The sequence below is a fragment of the Hypanus sabinus genome, chromosome 7 (assembly GCF_030144855.1).
Source record: "Hypanus sabinus isolate sHypSab1 chromosome 7, sHypSab1.hap1, whole genome shotgun sequence".
In the NCBI taxonomy this organism is placed as follows: domain Eukaryota; kingdom Metazoa; phylum Chordata; class Chondrichthyes; order Myliobatiformes; family Dasyatidae; genus Hypanus; species Hypanus sabinus.
In genome coordinates this window covers 43,657,118-43,676,463 of record NC_082712.1, presented here as the reverse complement: position 1 = coordinate 43,676,463, position 19,346 = coordinate 43,657,118, and the positions used below count along the sequence as shown (strand labels likewise).

The 19,346-nt window shown below is 41.3% G+C and overlaps 1 long non-coding RNA gene across 1 annotated transcript in view; it reads left to right on the top strand.

Moving 5' to 3' along the window:
* The window catches only part of LOC132396316 (uncharacterized), a 41,453-nt gene extending 24,383 nt beyond the window's left edge, over nt 1-17,070 (top strand). The window contains exon 3 of the long non-coding RNA XR_009512948.1: nt 15,449-17,070. This is a non-coding gene — a long non-coding RNA (uncharacterized LOC132396316). The remainder of the gene's footprint in view (nt 1-15,448) is intronic.
* The last annotated feature ends 2,276 nt before the right edge of the window (nt 17,071-19,346 follow it).

Below are 19,346 nucleotides of genomic sequence, written 5' to 3'. Positions count from 1 at the left end.
TGACCTCCAAGAAAGAAAGTTATTTCCCTTGATCCAACTACTGGATTGTCTTCCCCTTGGAACGAAGATGGTTAAAATCTAAATGCATTCCCTCTTAGCAAAACCTCACTGTGTCAGTCACTCATCATCTTGTTATGGAGAAATGTAACAGAAAATCAATTTAGTCTAAGAACATATATTCTGATGAGGCTGGCCTTCTTGAAGATAAGTGATGGCTGAAAATCACAATCAGGGATTTTATCACTGACATTTGTCATGAAATCTGTTGATTTGCAGCAGCAGTGCATTGTAATACATAAAAGAAACAATAAGTTACAGTAAGAGAAAATTAAAAATAAATAAGTCGTGCAAAAGAGAGCAAAGTGGGAAGGTCATGTTCATGGATTCATCGACTGTTCAGAAATCTGATGGCCAAGAGAAATAAACTGCTTCTAAATCATGACCATATATCTTTGGACTCCTGTACCTCCTCCCTGATGGTAGTAATGAGAAGAGGGCCTATCCTAGATGGTGGGGGTCATTAGTAATGGATGCCGCCATTTTGAGGCATTGCCTTTTGAAGATGCCCTCAATGGTAAGGAGGCTGGTGTCCATGATGGAGTTGGCTGAGTTTACTACTCTCTGCAGCTTTTACTTATCATGTGCATTGGCACCTCCATACTAGTTAGAATGCTTTCCACAGTGTATCTGTAGAGATTTGTTGGTCTTTGTTAATATATCATATCTCCTCACTGGCCACTGGCATGTATTCTTTGTAGCTGCATCAGTATATTGGGTCCAGGTGGACTTGTTGTGACCAATCTGCTTTGGTGGAGTCACAAGAGCATTTTTGTGGGTATGGTCCATTCTCCAATACCTACAGTACTTTTGCCATGACAGATCCTCACACCCTACCTTGCAACACTGCTGCACTCCACTCGTTATTGTGCTAAACAGCTGCCATTCCGTTCCATGCCGTCTTTTCTTTATCCTCCCCGAAACTCAGTTACTGACCCATTGACATTGAACTCCTGCAAGTTTGTAAGTTCTGGTGCAGTGTTTTAAAGCACAATTTCAATTTCCAATGAACCATCATCATCCCCCTCATGGTAACAAGAATTCATCAAGAATCTGCAGAAAAAGCTTTGCAAAACATTTCATAATCATGGGAGGCTTTTCAGAATTAAAATCAGATCACTGTCATAGAAGTGTGAAATGTGTTGTCTGCAGCAGCAGTACAATACATTACTGTACAATTACAAAAAAAGTAAAAAGTGCAAAAAAATGAGTTATAAAATTCTGTTCATGGGCCATTCAGAAATCTGATGGCAAAGGGGAAGAAGCAGTGTCAGAGAGTTGAGAGTTGGTCTTCAGGCTCCAGCACCTCCTCCCTGACTGTAGAAACGAGAATCAGATATATCATGGATAGTCAGAGTATTTACTGACGGAACCACTTTCTTGAGGCACTGCATTGATGATGGGAAGAGTTCTGTTCTGGCTGAGTCTACAACATTCTGCAGCTTCTTGAAGTCCTTTTCATTGGAAAATCCATACCAGCGTGTGACACATTCAGAATGTTTGCCACTGTGCACCTATAGAACTTTGCAAAAGACTTTAGTGACATGTAAATCTCCTCAAATTTCTAATGAAGTAGAGCCTCTGATGTTCCTTCTTCATTATTACATCAATGTGTCGGACCCAAGACAGATCCTATGAGATTCCTCCTTCCTGGGAACAAGAAACCTTTCCACCAATGTCTGCTCAGTTGTTGCCTGGGTTAGAGAACATGCCTTATGAGAATAGGTTGAGTGAACTTATAGTGACGGAGGTTGAGAGGTGAACTGATAGAGGTGTATAAGATGATGAGAGGCATTGATCATTTGGATAGTCAGAGACTTTTTCCCAGGGCTGAAATAGCTAACATAAGGGGGCATAGTTTTAAGGTGCTTGGAAGTAGGTACAAGGGGTATGTCAGAGATAAGTTTTTCACACAGGGAGAGGTGAGTGCGTGGAATGCACTGCCAGTGACAGTGGTAGAAGCAGATACAATAGGGTCTTTTAAGAAGTATGGAGCTTAGAAAAATAGAGGGCTATGTGGTAGAAAAATTCAAGACAGTTTCTGGTTACATGGCCAGCAAATGAGGGCCAAAGAGCCTGTAATGTGCTGTAGATTTCTAAGTTCTGTGCCCAATGTTCAATGAGGACTAGTGTGTGTTTTGCTGCCTTCCCGTTCCTGAAGCTCACAATCAATTCCTTGGCCTTGTTGATGTTGAGTGCAAGATTGTTGTGGCAGCACCACTCAATCAGCTGATCTATCTCACTCTTGTATGCCTCTTTGTGGCCATCTGAGTGTAACACCCGTGTAGCACGAGTCTTATTGTGTGTGACTAGTCATTGCACTCATTAGAGAAAATCAAATCACACCAGGTGCTAATAGGCCATAGGAAGAATCCAGGTATCCGAAGGAGGCAGTGAATAGAAACCACACATTTCTGGAAATAAGGTTTTGTTTATAAGAAAAATAAAACAATATGTACAAAATATTTACAAAATTCAAACATTCTGTTTAGGTTCCAAATCTTAGATATCAACAAAAGTCTGATTCCTGTTTAGCTAGAATCAGTGATATTCATTAGAATAACCTTCGTACTCCAATTTCTCTAATTAGGTCTAGTGTTATTCCCTATTTAAAAGTTTACAGACTCAATTTTTTTTATTTTTACTTATCCCTAGTTATTTAGAAAATGAAATATAATTCCTATTCTCAAGTATTATAGTTAACTTCAGTTTCAGTTCTGGACAGTATACAAATGAGTTTAAATTCAAATTCAAAAATTATATATACATGGTTTAACTCCTTTCATGACAATTTCCAACATCATAACTCTTAAAGTAAATCCCATTCAGTAACTAATCAAGGTCTGTGCAAAAATAATCATTTCTCATAGAAAATCAAATTCGGATTCTTCAAATGAAAATAAACTTATACATCCAACCATATTAAATCCTCTGCATCATTACGGTTCTTCATTTGGTTGGCTCGCCATCTTGGTTCGTAGGATGAAATAGTTAATTATCCACAGTGAAGTCAGTTCACAGAATTGAACAAATCTTGACCAAATGCCTTGGTATGATTTTGCAGGACTAATTCCTGACTACATGGTAGGGATTTTTGGAGACTGGTCTCTGCCGATATCATTTTGTCATAGCTGCTGGATGTTATAGCTGTAGCATCAATAAATCTTTTATTGCTATTGTCTGTCCTCCAAGGGTCTCACCCTGAGGGTTTCAAGTTAATAGGGTAAAGATACTCACTACTAATTCCACCCTTAACAGTTCATGTGTTCAGCTTCTAATGGATGCTGCGCTTCTCTCCTTGTCCATCCTGTGCCCAGTCCGCCCCTCCCTTGCATAGCGCTTTTTTCAAATTCTTCTTTTAAAATTGGTAGACCTTGTTTTCATCCCTCCGCAGGTAGAACTTCTGAACATTACAAATTTGGGTTTAATTAACCTGGGTTACATGAGTTTTTACCAACTAGAATGGTGTCAACCATAATTTATAAATTATGTTTGAGTTGTTCTTAACCACTAGACTTGATTGCAGCTTGTCACAACTGTTCTCAAGCAGGGCTAAGAGCAATAGCAGATCAGGTCTAACTGGAGTCTCAGTTTGGTACAGACATGTACTATGTCCGATGATCTGTAGGAATGCTTCGGCTGTGCTTAATCATTGATCTGTGTTGGGCTTCAAGACTGCCTTGCTGAAATTTCAGTGCTACTATATTTAAGTCATCGAATGATAGTTCCTTAACTGGCAAAGGTTGCAAAGGGTTGCAGTGAGAAGGCATGAGAAAAGGGTTAAAAAAAATTAGCCTTGATGGGCCAAACAACCAAATTTTGCCTCCTGAAACCTATTATGGTCTTACAGTGTGAGGCAATAGAAGGTGACATTATGGTTGCTGGAGTAATACTCATACATTGAAGGAAATTCTGGATATCTTTGCCTATTTCTGCTTCACACTTCATGGTCACTTCAGTGGTTGAGCATAGGTGGGAAATGGTGATGATGCTGAGAAATTCTGGTTGATCCTGAGGTGAGACCCAGCACATCCAGACATACATGCTTGAGCTGCATTCAAGATCCTTGAGCATAATATCCAGGCTGATGCATCGGCACAGTGCCAAAGGAAGGCAGCACAGTCAGGGTCAGAATCCCCATTGAACTAGCTCCCAACTGTTCAGTGATCAATAGTTGGCCACACTTTCTGCAAATCCATGCTTTTATGAAAATAAGTGGGAAAGTTACTGACAGCAGGCACACTGAATCTTGCATCGATATTTTCCAAATAGTAAGAGCCATTATTTTACTGTTGCTCTTAGTGGGATTTAACTATATGCCAATCAACTGTTGCTACTTCTATTTTACAATTCCAAAAATGTGTAGTAACTTTTGGGACTTCCTGAGTTCAAAAATTTGATAGTAAATGAAAATGGAAAAAAAAAACTGCAAGTGGTGGAAAACAGAAATAAAAATGGAAAATGGTGAGTATTCAGCAGATCATGCAGCATCTGTGGAAAGAGAAACTTAGTTAAATCTCAGGATGAAGATGCTTCAATTTCCCCAAAAAATCTGTTCTTACCTAAAACTCTGCTTTTATAAATTTAGACTGACAGCGTAGTGCTCTTGACACTCCAAATGGTGGCACTATTAGAGAAGGATTAAAATCTGAAGAACTATCCTGCAAGGCTGCCGTCTGCCTGTTTACAGATTAGGGTGACATGTATGGAAAACTCTTCTGAACTATGTGTACTTTAAAGCCTTCTTTTTATTAAGCACAATGCACCAAAACAAAAAGTGAAAAAAATCAAAGCAAATTGAAAGAACATTCAAAAAAAAATCAAGGAAAACACAAAAAAATTAGATCATGGTTCAAATGGAGGTGTCCAATAAGTTAAGGCTCTCCGTGGATTGGAAGTCGGCTAGAGATGCTGCGTCCTAGCTCTTTGCATCAAAGTCAATATGTCAGCCAGGGCAGTACACATCTAAAATGCTGGAGGAACCCAACAGGCCTGGCAGCATCTATGGAAAGAAGTACAGTCGACATTTTGGGCCGAGACCACCCCCCCCCCCCCCCCCAGCATTTTGTGTGAGTTGCTTGAATTTTCAGCATCTGCTGATTTTCCAGCATCTTGTTTGTGAACTGAGAGCAAGCCGTTGCCTATGCAACAAAGCCCTCCCTCTCCACGCAGTTGGTGAATCCAAAGGAACAGCAGAAACCAATAAGTTTTGGCACCAGCATCATCACAGGAGTTGCCAGTCAGTGTTGAACTCAATGTAGGACTGCTTTAGGGATTCCAGCTCCAGATTTTTCCTCGATGTTTACTCTTAAAACCTTCTCTATGGGTGGGTAGAGCTGAAAAGCAGCAGAAGTTTTCCTTTTCTTAAATGAGCTGCCAACCATGACTGACGAGCCCCATCTGCTTGAAGTGACTGGTTTTAAGGTGCCAATAACCCACCTTTGCCCCTTCTCCTGTCAGTAGAAATTATTCCACTGGGCTTAGTAACTAAGGCACAGTTGAAGTTCAGGAGCTGGACTTGGTTGTCAGAGGCTATTTGAGGTGCACACCATTGGGAGCATTTAATAGGTAGTGAGAGCTTATCTCCACAATCGCCAACCAACTACCACCTCCCTTCCTGACTTTGACAGTCTTAGGAACCGTCTGATAAGGAGAACTCTAGGAACCCTCCAAAACACGAGTGAGGGGTGAGGAACTGAAAGAGACAGGATTGGAAGCTAAGTGGAGACCAGATAGAAGCTTACAACATTATGAGAAGCATAGAGTAGGCAGCCAGAGTTGAAACATCAAAAATTAGAGCATAAACATTTAAAGTGAAAGGGAATAAGTTCACAGGAAGGGCCTATTCCGGTGCTGTACTGTTCTAGAGGTATAAGATCACTTTGAGGCGGTTCTTCTGGTAAAGAATTGCTTTTAACAGCAGAATTGTGAAACAGATTAGGTGTACATGTTGGATACCATATGACATTAATTTCCCATGAAGGGATAGTCTTAGATGGTAGGTAACATTCAATTAAGGATGACACCCAAATACACATTTTGTTAAGCTTTCACCCAGCATGTTTCTTGAAGAAATACATTTTTTTAACGAGGAACACTTGAAGAAGTGGTTCTTATATTCAATGGAATTTAGAAGAATGGGAGGAGGTGATTTTAGTTTCATAAAGTGCAGCAGTTCAACAGGTTGCTCAATCCATCAAGTCTATGTTGACCATCAACCACTCATTTACACTAATACTACATGAATCCAATTTTGTTTAGCGTTACCTCTGTCCCCATTTTTCCAGTCACTGCATACAAGGTTCGTTAGCTACTGACCTGCACATCTTTTGGAAATGGGAGAAAACCAGAGCTCCCGAGGGAAATCAACATGATCACAGTGAGAACATTCAACCTTCACACCCATCGCTCCCGTGGTCAGAATCTCCGGTGCTATGAGGTGGCAGCTCCACTAATTGTACTGCTGTGCTGCTCAATGTATGCCACAGATGTTTCTTATTGAAGCATGTAAAACTCTGAGGGGAATTGACAAGGTGTTATGTTTTGTGCAATCGAAAACATTAAACAAATTAAAAGGAAGCCATGGAGGCCAAGAGATGTGAATAAGTTAGTTTTTCTTTTAAGCATGGCGTGGTAGCATAATAATGTACACAATTCACTTTTTTTTTACATTTAACCCATAATAAATTATTTAAGGTAACAATGAATGCCTAATTAACAACTTATTTACAAGATTACAAAAATATTACATATACAACTCTCCTCCCTACTTAACTATAAACTCCAACTCAGAATAGAATGCATCTCAACTATGAAAACAATGTACTATATAATGCAACTGCTCTAGTAAGTTTTAATAATAAATTTTAAATTGTCTATTCATTCCTAAAGATTTAATCATTGTGGAGGCTTTCTTACTCTTGTGGGATAATGTTCTTCCTGTCGAGGGGGATCACTCTGCTCTGCAGGTGATTCTTGTGGCTGTGAAACAATCTCAGGTTCTGAGGTCTCCTCCGTGGTGTTTGTAGGAGTTGATTCTGGGACTGCAGGAAGTAGTTCTGACAACTCTGGACATATTCCTTCCCCTTTTCTCAGCTTTTCTCTCCAGATGTTGGCTGGATTGGGGAGCATGCCTGAAAAGAATAGGTTGAGAGGTGACCTGATAGAGGTGTACAAGATAATGAGAGGCATTGATCATGTGGATAGTCAGAGGCTTTTTCCCCAGAGTTGAAATGGCTAGCACAAGAGGGCATAGTTTTAAGGTGCTTGGAAGTAGGTACAGAGGGGATGTCAGGGATAAGTATTTCACACAGAGAGTGGTGAGTGTGTGGAATGGGCTGCTGGTGGCAGTGGTGGAGGTGGAAACGATAGGGTCTTTTAAGATACTCCTGGATGGCTACATGGAGCTTAGAAAAATAGAGGGCTATGGGTAAGCCCTAGGTATTTCTAAACTAGGGTCATGTTCGGCACAGCTTGGAGGACCAAAGGGCCTGTATTGTGCTGTAGGTTTTCCATGTTTCTATGATCTACTTCTATCCATGCTTCCCTTCTGGTCCTGGCTTCTCTCCTTCTCATTTTCTTTCTATCAAGAATTATCGCCCAGTACTTACTGCTTATGAACATGTGAGTTCTTCCATTTTCTGCCTTTTTAGAAACTTGAGCGTATCTTCCCTTCCAAAGAACACGTGCTGCATCACTTTTTTGTAAGCTTGAACATCTAGCTGTGCTTGCACGAGTAGTCAGTCATCATGGTTTTGTTATAAAAATATGCCATCGCCACTATTACGTTTTGTGCAATCAAAAGCATTAAAAAATTAAAAGAATGACTGTGGTAAACTATGTATAATTGTCTGGACACGCCCCCTGCTGACTGCTCCTGTGGCTCCTCCCACAGTCCCCTGTATAAAGGCGATTGGGGCGCTGCTCCTCCCTCAGTCTCCGAGATGTCGTGCCCCCTTTCTGCTGCTAATAAAAGCCTATCGTTCACTTCCAGTCTCCGAGAGTTATTGATGGTGCATCAATGACACAGGAGTTCAGAGATGCAAGTACATTAGTTTTATTTTACCTTTCATCATGAACATATGCAACTACTTACTTTTACATATAGCCCATAATGAATTATACAGAAACAAAGAATGCTTAATCAACAACATAATTACAAGATTACTCAAACATTAGTGAAAAATTAAATAAACAAAACAGTGTAGATGCAGAGAGGGTATATCTCTTCACAGTGGAAACTGGAAATGAGAACATAATTTCAGAATAGTTTTTTAATATACAGTATTTCTGTTTTTGCATTTTTAACCCATTCAATACATGTAATTGATTTGCATGTTTATATATTATTATTTTTTATTTTATTTATTATTATAATTTTCTCTGCTAGATTATGTATTGCATTGAACTGCTGCTGCTAAGTTGACAAATTTCACGTCGCATGCCGGTGATAATAAACCTGATTCTGAATAAGCGGTGATACATTTGCAGTAGCGATGGGGAAGAATTTCTTCTCTCACTGCTCTCTGGACTCTGTAACATAGAGCAATGGAGGCAGAATCACTAAACGTACTAAAGGCCAACTTACACAGATTCATTGGGGAAGCAGGTGTAAGGGGCAAAAGGATAAGAAAACAGAACTGAGGCCAAACTCATATTGAATAGTGGAATAAGCTAGCTAGCCACCTGCCTACTCTAGTTTCTATTTTTACGTAAAAATATTTTTATGAATTTTAATGACAATAATTACCACCCGAGATTCAAATGTATCAAAGTATTTAATCAGCTTCTAATGTTTAGGACTTCCTGAAGTCAAAAATCGGATAGTAAATGAAAATCAAAAAGTTGCTGGTGCTGGCAATTGGAAATAAAAACAGAAAATGGTGGAAGCACTCAGTAGGTCAGGTCATATGAATGGAAAGAGAAACTAAGATACTGTTTCAGGATGAAGTTTCTTCTATTTCCAGAAACTTGTATTGTAGTTGGCAGTATTACTTCACAGCCAGCGCCAGTGATCAGTAATCAGGGTTTGGCGTCTGTTGCTATCTGTAAGGAGTTTATATACGTACTCCATGTGATTGTGTGGGTTTCCTCCAGGTGATCTATTTTCCTCCCACATCCCGAAGATCTACAGGTAAGGCTAGTAAGATGCAAGCAAGCTGTAATGGCATTAGAAGCATGGCAATAATTGCAGGCTACCCCAGCATAATCCTCACTGATCTGATTTAATGCAAGTGTTGCATTTCACTGAACATTTTGATGTACATGTGACAAATACATAAAATTTTATTGGGGCAATGCATTAGCATAACAGTCAGTGAATGCTTTACAGCACTGACTGTAAGATTAGGATTTGGTTCCTCCTGCTATTGGTAAGGAGTTTCTATTCCCCACGACTGTGAGGCATTCCTCCAGCTGCTCCACTTTCCTCCGATATTCCAAAGATGTATGAGGTACAGTTAGCTATGTTGGCACGGGAAGAATGACGTCACTTGCAGGCTGTCCAGCACAATCCTCGCTAATTAGGTTTGACGCAAATGACACATTTCACTGTGTGTTTGGATGTACATGTGACAGATAAAGCAAATAATACTCTTTAATTTTCTCCTATTACCAATTTATCATGAGTTCTTTTCCAATTGGACAGACACTAAATTCGAATAAAATAATTGTGTGTCAGAATTGTGTCTGAGATTTCCAACGCATTATTTAGAAAACTACAAAAATATCAACCTGGAAGTTGCTGGTACAATAATGCTGAGTTTAATGCTGTATTCTGTTTCAAACCTTTCAACAATCCATGCTGAGAAAGAAATTTTTCCGGAGTTGTGAATCGGCATGAATCAGTCCACAGTTACTGCAGTTTAGCTATTGAGCTCGAAGGTCATTTTCCCCTCCGCCACCCTAGGTGTCTGAAGAGCTTACAGCACTTGTGTTATTAAAAAAATGAATTTTATCTACCATATTAAGCTAGATCTGGTACTTTGGAGTATAAGAACTCTTTCAAAATAAGTTTTATATTTCCGGAATGTCTTACTGCAGCTGTACATGGCCTTGACAAGGCCACCTGGAGTATTGAGAACAGTTGTGTTTTTTAAATTGGGGGTAGTGGGGTGGAGTTACATCTCTAGCAAAGGAGGGGTAAGAGGTTCATTCCTCAGGTCACCTTTGAGCAAGGTGTAGCTATTGCTTAGCAACCCCCCCCCCCTCTAATCTGGGTCACGTAACACCATGAGAGCGGGGGGGGGGGGTGGGAATGGTCGTATGAGCAGCTGATGCATATCACAAGTCTTGGTTAAGCAACCACTGATACCAGGCAGGCAGTCCCTGAAGAGTATTGATAATGTCTGGGATCACCCATCTTGTAAAGACTCTGCCCAGAAGGCGATGGCAAAACACTTCTGCAAATAAGTTTGCCAAGGACAATCATGGTCATGGAAAGACCTTGAACATCCACATCATGCGACACAGAAGCAAATGAATGAATAAATCTTAGTGTAGATGTACTTGAGCAGAAGGAGTGCCTCTGGGAAGATTGCACCAGACTGATCGCACCAGGCTTTGAGAGGAAGTGCAGCGGCGGCCATTTTCAAATTGTCCAATTGCGTCTCAGATCGGAGTTCTGAGAGGCGGGACTGCACAGGCGCGTGAGGAGTCCTGGGAAGGAGGGAAGATATAAAAAGAACGCAGCCTTAAGAAGCGGGCAGCTTCGTTTGCGGGCAGCGGAGTGCGCCGGGAGCAGAGTGTAGGGCTTGGGCTCAGGGGGCTTAGGCGGAAGAGGGCACAGTAGGCTTATCTTTTAGTTCTTGTTATTTTTCAGTTTTTCGGGAAGTATGAGTGTGAGGGCAGCTTGTTGCTCTCGGTGTCGGATGTGCGAGGTCCTGGAGTCTCCAAGCCTCCCGGACGTCCACATCTGCGCCAGGTGCGCCGAGCTGCAGCTCCTGAGGGACCGAGTTAGGGAACTGGAGCTGCAGCTCGATGACCTTCCCCTGGTCAGGGAGAGTGAGGAGGTGATTGAGAGGAGTTACAGGCAGGTGGTCACTCCAGGGCCACGGGAGGCAGATAGGTAGGTCACGGTCAGGAAGGGGAAGAGACAGGTACTAGAGAGTACCCCGGTGGCTGTACCCCTTGACAATAAGTACTCATGTTTGAGTACTGTTGGGGGGGACAGCCTACCTGGTGAGAGTGACAGTGGCCGGGCCTCCGGCACAGAGGATGGCCCTGTAGCTCAGAAGGGTAGGGATAGAAGAAAGAGGACCATAGTAATAGGGGACTCGATAGTCAGGGGTTCAGACAGGCGGTTCTGTGGAGGTGATCGGGAGTCCCGGATGGTAATTTGCCTCCCTGGTGCCAGGGTTCAGGACGTTTCTGATCGCGTCCAAGATATCCTGAAGTGGGAGGGTGAGGTGCCAGAGGTCGTGGTTCATGTAGGTACCAATGACATAGGTAGGAAAGGGGAAGAGGTCCTGAAACGAGAGTATAGGGAGTTAGGAAGGCAGTTAAGAAGAAGGACCGCAAAGGTAGTAATCTCGGGATTACTGCCTGTGCCACGCGACAGTGAGAGTAGGAATAGAATTAGGTGGAGGATGAATGTGTGGCTGTGGGATTGGAGCAGGGGGCAGGGATTCAAGTTTCTGGATCATTGGGACCTCTTCTGGGGCAGGAGTGACCTGTTCAAGAAGGACTGGTTACACTTGAATCCTGGGGGGACCTATATCCTAGCAGGGAGGTTTGCTAGGGCTACAGGGCAGACTTTAAACTAGTAAGATGGGGGGATGGGAATCAATTTGAGGAAATCATGGGAGAGGAGGTTAGTTCACCAGTAGAGCAAGTAAATAGACAGTGTGTGAGGGAGGAAAGGCAGGTGATGGAGAAGGGATGCGCTCAGCCCGAAGATGTAGGGGAGAAGGAAAAAAAGGATAATAAATTTGAATGCATTGTTAGGGATGAAAAGAGAGGAGGGGGTGGAGAGTATCTTAAATGTATCTATTTTAATGCTAGGAGCATTGTAAGAAAGGTGGATGAGCTTAAAGCGTGGATTGATACCTGGAATTATGATGTTATAGCTATTAGTGAAACATGGTTGCAGGAAGGGTGTGATTGGCAACTAAATATTCCTGGATTTAGTTGCTTCAGTTGTGATAGAGTAGGAGGGGCCAGAGGAGGAGGTGTTGCATTGCTTGTCCGAGAAAATCTTATGGCGGTGCTTTGGAAGGATACATTAGAGAGCTCCTCTAGGGAGGCTATTTGGGTGGAATTGAGGAATGGGAAGGGTGCAGTAAAACTGATAGGAGTGTATTATAGGCCACCTAATGGGGAGCGTGAGTTGGAAGAGCAAATGTGTAAGGAGATAGCAGATATTTGTAGTAAACACAAGGTGGTGATTGTGGGAGATTTTAATTTTCCACACGTAGACTGGAAAGCTCATTCTGTAAAAGGGCTGGATGGTTTAGAGTTTGTGAAATGTGTGCAGGATAGTTTTTTGCAACAATACATAGAAGTACCGACTGGAGATGGGGCAGTGTTGGATCTCCTGTTAGGGAATGCGATAGGTCAGCTGACAGATGTATGTGTTGGGGAGCACTTCGGGTCCAGTGATCACAATAGCATTAGCTTCAATATAATTATGGAGAAGGACAGGACAGGACCTAGAGTTGAGATTTTTGATTGGAGAAAGGCTAACTTTGAGGAGATGCGAAGGGATTTAGAGAGAGTGGATTGGGTCAAGTTGTTTTATGGGAAGGATGTAATAGAGAAATGGAGGTCATTTAAGGGTGAAATTATGAGGGTACAGAATCTTAATGATCCTGTTAGGTTGAAAGGAAAGGTTAAAGGTTTGAAAGCACCATGGTTTTCAAGGGATATTAGAAATTTGGTTCGGAAAAAGAGGGATGTCTACAATATATATAGGCAGCATGGAGTAAAGGAATTGCTCGAGGAATATAAAGAATGTGAAAGGTATCTTAAGAAAGAGATTAGAAAAGCTAAAAGAAGATACGAGGTTGGTTTGGCAAATAAAGTGAAAGTAAATCCGAAAGGTTTCTACAGTTATATTAAAAGCAAGAGAATAGTGAGGGATAAAATTGGCCCCTTAAAGAATCAGAGTGGTCAGCTATGTGTGGAGCCGAGGGAGATGGGAGAGATTTTGAACGATTTCTTCTCTTCGGTATTCACTAAGGAGAAGGATATTGAATTGTGTAAGGTATGGGAAACAAGTAAGGAAGTTATGGAACCTATGACAATTAAAGAGGTGGAAGTACTGGCGCTTTTAAGAAATTTAAAAGTGGATAAATCTCCGAATCCTGACAGGATATTCCCCAGGACCTTGAGGGAAGTTTGTGTAGAAATAGCAGGAGCTCTGACGGAGATCTTTAAGATGTCATTAGAAACGGGGATTGTACCAGAGGATTGGCGTATTACTCATGTGGTTCCATTGTTTAAAAAGGGTTCTAGAAGTAAGCCTAGCAATTATAGACCTGTCAGTTTGACATCAGTGGTGGGTAAATTAATGGAAAGTATTCTTAGAGATAGTATTAATAATTATCTGGATAGACAGGATCTGATTAGGAGTAGCCAGCATGGATTTGTGCGTGGAAGGTCATGTTTGACAAACTTTATTGAATTTTTTGAAGAAGTTACGAGGAATGTTGACGAGGGTAAGGCAGTGGATGTAGTCTATATGGACTTCAGCAAAGCCTTTGACAAAGCTCCACATGGAAGGTTAGTTGAGAAGGTTCAGTCATTAGGTATTAATGCTGGAGTAATAAAATGGATTCAACAGTGGCTAGATGGGAGATGCCAGAGAGTAGTGGTGGATAATTGTTTATCGGGATGGAGGCCAGTGACTAGTGGGGTGCCTCGGGGATCTGTTTTGGGCCCAATGTTGTTTGTAATATACATAAATTATCTGGATGATGGGGTGGTAAATTGGGTTAGTAAGTATGCCGATGATACGAAGGTAGGAGGTGTTGTGGATAATGAGGTGGGTTTTCAAAGCTTGCAGGGAGATTTATGCCAGTTAGAAGAATGGGCTGAACGTTGGCAGATGGAGTTTAATGCTGAGAAGTGTGAGGTTCTACATTTTGGCAGGAATAATCCAAATAGAACATACAGGGTAAATGGTAGGGCATTGAGGAATGCAGAGGAACAGAGAGATCTAGGAATAACAGTGCATAGTTCCCTGAAGGTGGAGTCTCATGTAGATAGGGTGGTGAAGAAGGCTTTTGGAACGCTGGCCTTTATAAATCAAAGCATTGAGTACAGAAGTTGGAATGTAATGTTAAAATTGTACAAGGCATTGGTAAGGCCAAATTTAGAATATTGTGTGCAGTTCTGGTCACCGAATTATAGGAAAGATATCAATAAATTAGAGAGAGTGCAGAGACGATTTACTAGGATGTTACCTGGGTTTCAGCAATTAAGTTACAGAGAAAGGTTGAACAAGTTAGGTCTCTATTCATTGGAGCGTAGAAGGTTGAGGGGGGATTTGATCGAGGTATTTAAAATTTTGAGAGGGATAGATAGAGTTGATGTCAATAGGCTGTTTCCATTGAGAGTAGGGGAGATTCAAACGAGAGGACATGATTTGAGAGTTAGGGGACAGAAGTTTAAGGGAAACACGAGGGGGTATTTCTTTACTCAGAGAGTGGTAGCTGTGTGGAATGAGCTTCCTGTAGAAGTAGTAGAGGCCAGTTCAGTTGTGTCATTTAAGGTAAAATTGGATAGGTATATGGACAGGAAAGGAGTGGAGGGTTATGGGCTGAGTGTGGGTAGGTGGGACTAGGTGAGATTAAGAGTTCGGCACGGACTAGGAGGGCCGAGATGGCCTGTTTCCGTGCTGTGATTGTTATATGGTTATATGATCCCAGGGATTGTGGGTTTGTGGTGTAAGCAGAGGCTGCTTTCTAGGACCACATTCTCTGGAGTTCAGAAGAATAGGAGGCAATTTCATCAAAACATAAAATATTCGTAGAAGGGATTTTATAATCTCGATGCAAGGAGAACGTTTTCATTGTATTATGAGACTAGGACCAAGGGGAAGAGATAGCAAACAAGTGGATGGCTATTTAAGACTAGAGACGGAAATACACTCATTTGGTGGTGAACACTGATTTAGGACTGTGAAGTCTCGGTCATTGAGTTCATTCCAAACAGAGATCAACGTTTCCAAGTATTAAGGGAATCAAATGAATTATGATAATGCTGGAAAATGGGGATGTGGAAAATCAGCTGTAATCTCAATGAGTGGTGGAATAGGCTTGAAGAGGTGTGTTCAACCTCTTACTCAATTTTGCTTGATGTGAAGTTGATAAAGAAAGCATTGTTTTTACTTCAGAAGGGAATAAATCAGTCACTGAAGTATTTTTACTACATTATGCTTTCTGTGTTTCAGGTGGAATGGCAGGGTGGAAAGCAGATCCTGGCTCCTGCTGCTTCTCAGTTGGTGACATCAAGTCCAGCCACTTTATCCTTCAAGAGGGAGAGAAGTGAACAAGTGAACTGTGTTCAAGTGATGTACCAGCTGTGTTTTAATTGTATTTCCACTGTTTCAAAATGTCCTTGACTGTCAGAAACACTTAGAGGCGGTAACAATTGTCAAAAAGCTGTGCATATTGTCTGGGTTCTGTGGCCATGCCTTAGATTCCACCACCTGAGTCCCATTCACTTTTGCCAACTGCTTCATTCTGCAGATGGTTACAGCAGTGAGGTCACAAGGATATAGAGAGTAAATGCAACCTCAGCCTTAGCACAGTGGACATTCTTGAGGTGCAGGTTGTCTCAAGTATGATTTGAGTCCCTGTAAAATTTTAAAATCTCATTCAGTATTACATCAGTGCCACCTAGCTTATGTTCAGCATTGAACTAGACCACAACAGAAAATTGTAAGTGAGGTCAACATTCAATCCCTCACAACGTGAATATTCATATGGTGAAGGTTCCAAAAATTCCATGACTTTTCTCAGAGTAAATAACAGATCTGAAAGTGTATATATAAGACTTTAACACATCCCTAGAGCTTGGTTATCACACATGAATCATTCCAGTTTCATTTCCATAGTAAATTAATCTGAGTCTAGACAGAGTGTATTTCAGCTTCAAAGACATAATTTTAGCTTTCTTAGCTGAATTGCCATGTGTAATTTGTTTTTTAAGTGGATGCTTTGTATTATATTACTGAAACAATAATCTAAGCATCTCACAGTTGAGTGAATGACAGTACAAATTTGGAATGTGAAATTTGCTTCAAAACATTTTTTTTAAAGAAAATAGAAGTTGGTATGAATAAAACTGACCATGAGGTTGTGGTTGTAGACAAAGGTTGTGGAGGAGAATAGGGATGGCTCCAGGCTTGCGAAACCAAAGTGGACATGCAATCTAAAGGGATTGAGTAAAGGAACAGAAGCTGATAAACCTTCCAAACTATAAAGTGGACTGAGATACAGTAAGTTCAACCTTCAATAGCAGGTAATGTGAACATTTACATGGTAAAAGTTCCAGAAGTTCATCAACTTTACATATGGTGAATAACAGATCTGAAAATGTATATATCAGAATTTTCTCTCATGGCAACCGAACACAGATCATGCCATACGTAAGTGTACCAATAGTTAACATAATACAGAATACAGTGTAGCTTCTGCAGAGAAATTGCAGTGCAGGTAGACAAATAAAGTGCAAGAGCCATGATTGGGAGCTCAAAAATTCATCTTTAGCTGTAAACTTTGTTCTTTGTGATTTATTTAGCAGAGACTGACCAACACAATTGGATGTTCACATCTGTTACAGACACATAGCTTCGGAACAGCAATATAACTTCACGTTTCAAATAACAACTAATAGTGAAGATTAGAGTTTTACTTCCCACCAATGAAACGCTTTATATGATTGGTGAACTTGTACCATTGAAGGTTTAATGCAGCTAGATCACTAGCTAAAGGCAACTCAAGGGGAGCTCTCTGAAATAGGAAAGTGAACATTTTATTTACAAAGTAGTGTCTAACAATTTCCTGGAGCAATCATTAAAATCCATCTGTTAATATTGGAGTCTTCCAACTTTAGTTCAATAATTAGTGTGATATTTTTCTCAATTACCTTTCTTGCTATGTTTCAGTTACTCCTTGCTTTCCTTTAGCCTAGAATGTGTTTTCATGTTACTTCTACAAATCACATTTCCTTTGCCATTTTACCAGTGGTAACTGAAGCGCATACAGGATACCTTTTCTTTTGGAAAAACATGAAAAATAAGAGGAATCGGGCACATTACCCCTCCAGGTTGCTACACCATTCAGTTAGACCAAGGATTCAGCACCACTCTCCTGCTTATTACCTATCACCCCTGACTCTTCAATAGGCCAAACACCCAACTCAAGCTTGAATATGTTGGATGTCGCTGTTGTATATCCACAAGGGCCAGTCAGAAGCCATGGCTGACAGCAGAGCTCTGAGAGTTCAGGATGCTGCCTTCAGATCAGGGGAGAAGATAGCTCTCCGATCAGCAAGACCTGGGCTGTCCTGCACCATCAGAACAGCAAAATGGGATTATTCAGAGAATAGACAACAATTTCTGAGGCACCAGAGACAGAAATGGTTGTATTTTCTCTGTGAATAAAACATTTTGCCATCCTGATGGTGCATGGAAGCACAGTTCCTGTTGACATGTGGCAGGGCATTCAGACCATAACAGACTACATGTCCACATGTCAACAACTGATGCCTCTCTTTCTAATAGGCTGAATATTTTTTACGTGTGGTTTGATGCACAAATGATGTACCGGTGAGGAAGCCCCCCCCCCCCCCCAAGGACCAGGCAATCTCTGGTGGCAGCTAATGGGTGGAAGGCCCTAGCCAGGGTTAATCAAGCTGCAGGGCCTGAGAACATACAGAGTTGAGTGCTGAGGGTGTACAGCCCAGAAAACAAAGGTTCTAAAAGCCATCTTCAAAGTCTCGTTGGAACAGTCCACTGATCCTTGCAGTACAGACCTCCAGTCAGAATAAACCCCTCCATCACAACCCTGTGACCAAGCCAATTTTGCAACTGGACTAGACTGCTGTGAGAAACCTTGTCAAGTGGTTTAGTAAAATCCATGTAGACATCACTCACTGACTTACACTAATCACTTTTGTTGTGAACTCCTCAAAATACTCAATCAAATTTGAGACACAGGACCTTACCCACAGAGGGATGACTATTCCTCATACATCAGAATTCTTCTAAATGCAAATTAATCTCTAAGAATCTTCTCCAATAATATCATCATCATTTATATAAGGCTTACCATCTTATTCTTTCCTAGATTATACCTGCTGTCTTTTAAAAAAAAGGAACAAAGAAACCTTTCCCCCATCTCTGCGTTATTCTAAAATTGACTGCGCCAGATTTGGGGCCTCTAAGAAGACCACCTTGTTGTAGGGTTTGGAGGCTTGTGTGCCTCAATGAACCAGAGAGCTATGTTGGCTGGAGTCAGGGCTTTGTGCTTCAGCTCTTGGTAGGGTGACTTATGCCAAACAGATCAAAGGATAGAGGACAGACAGAGTGGCCCACCAGTCCTCCAGGTTCAGGGGTTCAGCTCAGGGCTAACAACCTTAACTGGTCAAAAGACGTTGTTATGGAAACAGCAATGAAGAATCCTATATCTGTGTGTGACAGTATTCCTGAATCCCCACCTGGAATTTGCATGACTGACAGTTGTTGAAGCCAAGAGGAAGCTCCTGGTACAATGACAGAAGCCCTAAACACTGCCATGATCAAGATGAGAAGTGAGGCCAAATCCATCATCAAGACAGCACTTCACTGAGCCCCTGAGGGGTGGAGGAAATGCGGGACAACTTAGTGCTGTACCATAGTGGCAGAAATGAGAACCCTGACCACACCTGGGGCATAATAGAGAAGATGGCCAAAGACAGACAGAAATGGAAGACCACCACTGCTGCCCTAAACACCAGTGATCTAACGGGATAGCTACCGATTTGGAGGGGGAATAACTTCAAGCTTCTCCTCTTCAAGGTCTCCTGCAAACATTACATGTTTCAATAATGTCATCATTGATTTTCCAAACTTTGTAAAATATGTCTCCAAATGCTGGACATAAGACAACCTCTCTGAGAATCAGTGTAATAAATATTCTCTGAGCTGCCTACAATTAAGATATCCTCCAGATTAAAATAGGAGGCTGTATCTGCACCCAATACTACTTAACTGTAGCAAAATATCCTTACTTTGAGAAGCTAGGTAAAAAAAAATGTAGCTCTGACAGTGAAGTACTTTTATTTAATTATTTCCTTTTACAACT